The following is a 7,582-nucleotide window of genomic DNA, read 5'->3' on the forward strand; positions in this document are numbered from 1 at the left end:
GATTAAAGTCTTGCCGGCAGTTCTTGGTTTTAATTATCAGTTTTTTTTTTCTTTAATTCTTAATGGACGACATCATGAGTTCGATTTTAAATTTGATTAATAATGGAAAAGTTAATGTTGTGGCTGTTTTTATTTTTATTTTTTTTTAACTGAAAAGTTATGTTAATATTTAATTGATAAATATGAGTTTCAAAAAAAAAAAAAAAAACCTGAATTGTGATTGATAATTTTGGACACTGGTGGTTTTTTTTTTTAAGGTTAAAAAAAACTCATTGAATTTAGTGAATTCATTTTTTAATATTTTGATAATATTGAATTTGTCAACTATTTGGATTAATTGTTGATTGAACTTCTTGCCCGCATTACTAAGTTTTATTGATTAATAACTTGGTGAAATTCTTGAAAAGGGTTCTTAGTTCTTGATTGATAAGTTTATGAATTAAAATCTACAATTGGATTGTTTTTGTGATATTCACATGTTTATGTTACTTTATTGTATTATGTGTATGCAATTATTAAATGAATTTTGTAAAAGACTATTTGATGTTCTTCTTCCTTTATTTTATGTACAATAATATTATTATATTATTGTATCTTATATTTTAGATTGAATTGGTCAAAAATAATATGTTACCAAAGTAGCCTCTATTATCTAGATTGTTTTAATTATGAAATATAAGATGTGCATATTCATGAATTTATGCAGATAATTATCGGCCGAAAGAAAGATAATTATTTGGCCAAATTGTGGGTATACATGTGGTAATGAGTATGTGGCAATTATAAGGATTGCTCATGTGAAAAGTAGTCGGTAAAAAAAAAGACTTTTTTTTTTTTTTTTTTTTTTACAGAGTTAATTGTCAGTACTTTGATTACTACGTTGAGAGCACCATTTACAGTTGGTGTTTTTTGCCCAAAGGCTGGACATCAATGTTGTGCTAGGTATCTTGTTAAAGGGGCCCACCACATATGTGAAATTATTTTGTTATGTTTTAATTGTGAGCATATGTTTTGTTGTTTATTGTTTCAGTTGGTCTTACTCAAATATCTGGAAATCTAAGTTCAATCCCTAAGTTGAATGGATAGAACTTCAAGATTTGGAAAGAAAGCCTAGAGATACTTCTTCGGTGTATAGATTTGGACCTTCCATTAAGGACCGATAAACCTACTTCTAGTGAGGAACAGCCAAATACGGCTAATATAGAGAAGTGGGAATGGTCAAATCGCATGTGTCTGATGATCATTAGGCACTCCATTCCGGAGTCTTTTCGGGGCTCTATCATGGAATGTGAAAATGCTAATAAGTTCCTTGCTCAAATTGAGAAATATTTTGCTAAAAATGAGAAAGGGGAAGCAAGTAGTCTTTTAACTTTTTTAACTTCTATGAGGTATAAGGGAAATGAAAACATATGGGAGTACATTATGGAAATGTCCAATCTTGCAGGTAAATTAAAGGCACTTGATATCGAGATAAATGAAAATTTACTCGTGCATCTGGTACTTATCTCTCTTCCTGTACAATTCACTCAGTTTAAGATAAGCTATAATACTTGGAAGGATAAATGGAGTATTAATGAGCTTGTCTCACAATGTGTGCAAGTAGAAGATAGGATTAAGAGAGAAAGGACAGAAAGTGCTCATTTGGCAATAGGCTCTCGTGATAAGAAAAAAAGGAGAATTGTGGATGCTGCAGAAGGGACATCTCAGCAGAATAAAAACAAGAAACAAACTACTGAAAATCCTTGTTTTTTCTGCAAAAAGAAAGGTCGCTTCAAGAAAGATTGTCCCAAGTACGCCAAGTGGCGTGTAAAGAAGGGTAAACTTCTTACTTTGGTTTGTTCTTAAGTTAATTTAGCTTCTGTACCTACAGATACTTGGTGGGTAGATTATGTGCTACTACTCACATAAGTATATCAATGCAGGGTTGCCTGTGGAGCCAGCCGCCAAGTGATGCTGAAAGATTCATCTATGTGGGCGATGGCAAAGCAGTTCCAGTTGAAGCTATTGGAAATTTTAAATTACTTTTAAAAGTTGGTTGTTATTTGGATCTGAATGAGACTTTGTTGTACCGTCATTTACATGAAATTTAGTTTCTATTTCCAGTTTGGACAAATTTGGTTTTTCCTGTTCTTTTGGAAATAATAAAGTTAGTATTTTTCAAGATTCTAAGCTTATTGGTACCGGTTCTTTAATTGATAATCTATATATGCTTGATTATTTTGCTTCATTTAACAAGATCCTGTTATCTAATTCATGTGGTACAAAGCGTAAATTAAATGAGAATTCTGCTATGTTATGGTAAAAGCGTTTAGGTCACATCTCTAACCAAAGAATTCAGAGACTTGTGTCAGATGGAATTCTTAATTCCCTTGATTTAAGTAACTTTAACGTTTGTATGGAATGTATTAAGGGAAAACAGACAAACATAAGAAAATTAGGTGCCAACAGATGCTCAGACATCTTAGAACTAATACATATAGACATTTGTGGTCCATTCCCTACGGCCTCTTGGAATGGACAACAATATTTTATTACGTTCAAAGACGACTATTCAAGATATGAGTACCTATATTTAATTCTTGAGAAGTCTCAATCCTTGGACGTTTTCAAGTCTTTCAAAGCTGAAGTTGAACTTCAACTTGGAAAGAAAATTAAGGTTGTCAAATCTGATCATGGTGGTGAATATTACAGTAGATATGATGGATCAGGTGAACAACGTCCAGGGCCCTTTGCCAAATATCTAGAGGAATGTGGAATCGTCCCGCAATACACTATGCCGGGCAAACCCAACATGAATGGTGTAGCAGAAAGGCGAAATAGAACACTTAAGGATATGGTAAGAAGTATGATTAGTCATTCTTCTCTACTAGAATCCCTTTGGGGTGAGGCACTAAAGACTGCAACATATATCCTTAATAGGGTACCTAGTAAAGCAATAGCCAAAACCCCTTATGAGTTGTGGACAGGAAAGAAGCCTAGTATTAGGCATCTTCACATATGGGATTTTCCAGCTGAGGCTAGGCCTTATAGGCCTAATGAAAGAAAATTGGACTCAATAACTATTAGCTGCTATTTTGTTGGGTATTCTGAGCACTCTCGGGGTTTCAAGTTTTATGATCCCACATCTAGATCATTATTTGAGACAAGAAATGCTAGATTTCTTGAGGATGTTGAGTTTGGGGGGGAAGATAACATAAGGAAAGTTTTCTTTGAAGAGGAATTGGTTTCTTTTCCTTATGTGATTATAAATGATGTTTAGGCCCTAATTCTTAACTTCATTATTGAACCAATTATAGAACAAGACAACATTGAAGTCCCCGTTGTTGAACCTGAAGTTCAAATTCAACAACCTCAAAAAATGCCACTAAGAAGATCTACTAGAGAGAGAAAAAGTGCAATTCCAGATGATTATATTGTGTTTCTTCAAGAATATCAGGATGATGTGGGCGTAATGGAAGATGATCCAATCAAATTCCAACAAGCTTTACAAAATTCTAACTCTTAAAAGTGGATAAATGCTATGGAAGAGGAAATAAAATCCATGAAAGACAATGACGTTTGGGAACTTGTCAAACTATCAGGAGTGAAACCCATAGGTTATAAATGGATATTTAAAACCAAAAGGGATTCACATGGCAATATCGAAAGATATAAGGCTCGTCTTGTTGCAAAGGGTTTTACTCAAAATGAAGACATTGATTACAAAGAGACTTTCTCTCTGGTTTCATCAAAAGACTCCTTTAGGGTAATCATGGCACTGGTAGATCACTTTGAATTAGAGCTACACCAGATGGATGTAAAAACTGCATTTCTCAATGGGAACATTGATGAGACGATTTATATGGTGCAACCAGAAAACTTTTTGTCTGATAATTCATAGTCTATGGTGTGCAAATTAAAGGAATCTATCTACGGTCTCAAGCAAACCTCTCATCAATGGTATCACAAATTCCATGAAGTGATAAGCTTATTTGGTTTTGAGGTGAACATTGTGGAAGATTGTGTATATTACAAGTTCAGTGGGAGTAAATCAATCTTTCTGGTGTTATATGTTGATGACATACTCATAGCTAGTAATGATGTAGGTTTATTGCATGACACTAAGAGATTTCTCAAAAGAAATTTTGAGATGAAGGATTTTGGTGATGCTTCTTTTGTATTAGGAATTGAAATACTGCGAGATCGTTCTCAAGGTATTTTGAGATTGTCACCAAAGAACTACATTGAAAAGATTTTGAATAGATTTGGCATGAAAAACTGTGCACCGGGAGATACCCCGATCGCTAAAGGTGATAAATTTCATTTAGATCGATGCCCCAAGACCACACTCGAGACTAAGAAGATGCATAAGGTTCCCTATGCATCGGCCATTGGAAGTCTAATGTACGCTCAAGTTTGTACGCGTCCAGATATTGCGTTCATAGTTGAAGTGTTAGGCAGATATTTGAGTAACCTGGGGATAGATTATTGGAAAGCAGCCAAACGGGTTATGAGGTATTTACAGAGAACAAAATATTATATGCTCATTTATCGGAGATCAAAAGTTTTGGAGATCATTGGGTATTCTGATTCTGATTATGCTGGATGTCAAGATACTTTGTGATCCATTTCAGGCTATATCTTCATGTTGGCTGGAGAAGTTGTATCCTAGAAAAGTGTTAAACAAACACTTATGTCTTCTTCTACCATGGTTGCAGAGTTTATAGCATGTTATGAGGCATCTAATCATGGAATATGGTTGCAAAATTTTGTCACTGGGCTGTGGATAGTGGTTGGCATAGAAAGACCACTAAAATTATTTTGTGACAATAAGTCAACTGTGATGTATTCAAACAACAACAGAAGCCAAACGAAGTCAAAGCATGTAGACGTGAAGTTTATGGTTGTTAAAGAAAGAGTTCAGAATGGTCAAATTTCGATAGAACACATAGGAACAAACTCTATGGTGGCAGATCCATTGACTAAAGGATTACCACCTAAAGTTTTTCATGAGCATGTTTCTCACATGGGTGTTAGTCACTTTTCTGATTCCATAGTTTAGTGGGAGTTTGTTATTGAGGATGTTCTTTGACCTTATTTTGTTTATTTTCTATATAGAATAAAGTTGATGGTTTATGTTTTATTATTTGAACTTGTTTATCATGCATGTAGTTTAGCATAAAGTTTTTTTTAGAATGATCTCATTAAGGGATTTGGACCAGTTGGAAACAGACATGATCCAGATCACTTTGTATGTAGTTTCCATGCTATCCATCCGTACTTGATCTATGTCATTGAATGTATTGGAATTGGTGATCAAGGAAGGTTTAGTTACAAGGTTAGTGACGAAAGCCGCCTTGATTCCATGCTAATACAGGAGATGGACTTGGATCATTGTGTTTGTATCAAATACAAAGTGGATCGTATCCATAGTGTCACCAGGATAAGGTACCCAGCATTATCCCTACACTGTAGACTTTTTAGTGGGTATCTTGAACATTGGTCCCTATATATCTTCACATACAATTTAAGACTCATAAGGCAACCTTGGATGTGAGTTTATTGGATTTTAAGGTTATTAAGATAAAATAAAAAACAATACAATAACATTTATTGAATTAATTTTCAGCACGTGTCACGTACTTTCTCGATATTAATCTCAAGCTTCATTCTCATTTGTTTTTTCTTTGGCTTTGTTGTCAACTATATAAAACACGTGAAGAAAAGTATTTGCTTGATCTACAAAGGGTTCAAGGCCCCCAGTTTCTTTTCCTGGATCTTTGTGCTACCATACTTCCCCAACTTTGAATCCTCTAAAAAGAACATAATTTCAAATCATGGGATTATGGGCTTGTGAATGAAAATTTCACATGCATAACTTATTTATCATCTTATAGAATTTTGGTTCTTCTGCCCCTTCCCTCTTTAGATGGATAGTTCATCTTGTATAAATCTGATTTTCGGTAGTAGATGTTTATGATCTCGGTGTCCAATATTGATTGGTGATGCTTGTTACCCTGCCCTTCTTCATTACCAACAAAAAGAGAAAACAATCTATTTAACTTCTTATGAAGTCTTGTAATTTAAAGACATTCTCGTATTTCATCTCTTTCGCTTGCAGTTTCTCCTTGGCTGTCATTTTCTCATCGTCAAGATTCTCAAAATCCTTCTTTCTTTGGTAAGTCTCTTTTGTTGAACATTGAAATGGTTGAAATACTCTAATGGGATCAAGGAAAGTTGGTTGTGAACAAGCAATATTCATGCATTGAGCACTAGTATACGAAGATTGTTTAAGTAAAATACGTTTACGTGGTTTGGTAAAACATAAGTGTGTCATACAGGTTATGACGGTTGAAGGTTCTTGCTCTCAAGTGCAAAGTAGAGAGGATGATGAATGATAATCAGAGAGATGGTTGGTGGAGAAAGAGTTGCTCTTTCTCGCTCGAAATTTTGTAATTGCTAGATAAAGATGTATACCACATAATCAATTTGATAATTGGATATGCTTATTTTAGTATATATGTTAACAGATAAAAGTTCTCCTACTTAACAAATTTTAAAAAGATAAGATGTAATTTAAAAATGAACTAAACAAAATGAAATCACGAGATTTCAAAAATTTGGAAGAACTAAAAAAAAGAAAGAAAGAAGTTTATGTGTCTTGAAGATAAATGGGAAAATAAAACTAATTCATTAACATAAAGTAATTAGCTGTATCAAAAAAAAATATACATGATATTTTTGGCTATCTATTCCAATTTTCCTTAAAATTGTAGGAAATAGTATAAAACGGGAAGGTGGAATTCTGTTTTGGGCCATCAAAGTCGTTGGCCCGTTAACAGTAGTAAGCCGAGTAGTTCCCACATCGGCAAACTATTCTTTCGCCTTTTACTAAAGAATACCGTGTGTTCGTTGCATACACCGGCATACGCCTATTTTTGGAGGATTTTCTCTTCGTAGAGAAATTCCTACAGCCATACTTCAATCTTTTGTACTTCAATTTTCAATTCTACGTTGAAAATTTGACTTTCTTGCAAAAGAGCCTACACAATGACATATATTTTCTACATTTTTCTCAAATATTTATCAAATTTGATTTTATCTTCACTAATAAAAAAATATTATCTAAGTTTATATAGATCTTTCAATGTTCAAGAAGAATCTTGGATTCATTACAATAGATTGAAGTTGATTTATATACTCTGCAATATATGTTCCTTGTTCCACATGAAAGAAGAATCTTGGATTCATTACAATAGATTGAAGTTGATTTATATACTCTGCAATATATGTTCCTTGTTCCACTAGGGACTGATATTATTTGAAATTCTCCCATCAATTTTAAAGGGATTCATAGATGAAGTCTATTATTGAGAAACCAAATGAGAATGTTGGAGATCTCAACAAGCAATTTTGATTTAAAGAACACACTTTAAGAGATGGAAATGGAAAATGTTGTTCTACCTTACTCTTCTCAAAGTGGCCTATGTCCTCTTAGAAAAGAAAAGAAAAAAAAACCAAAGAAGATTAATACTGAAAGCATGGATCTTAAAGAGTTCATGGGACACCAAGAGAAAATTGATAAGTATGAAAAAGATGAGGA

At 33.6% G+C, this 7,582-nt stretch overlaps 1 non-coding gene across 1 annotated transcript; it reads left to right on the forward strand.

Moving 5' to 3' along the window:
* The first annotated feature begins 6,826 nt into the window (after positions 1–6,826).
* Positions 6,827–6,945, forward strand: LOC120068702 (U5 spliceosomal RNA). The gene has a single exon (XR_005479330.2). It is a non-coding gene; the product is annotated as a U5 spliceosomal RNA (small nuclear RNA).
* The last annotated feature ends 637 nt before the right edge of the window (positions 6,946–7,582 follow it).

Source organism: Benincasa hispida, chromosome 12 (genome assembly GCF_027475165.1).
Source record: "Benincasa hispida cultivar pf3 chromosome 12, pf3_genome.v1.1, whole genome shotgun sequence".
Taxonomy (NCBI): Eukaryota; Viridiplantae; Streptophyta; class Magnoliopsida; order Cucurbitales; family Cucurbitaceae; genus Benincasa; species Benincasa hispida.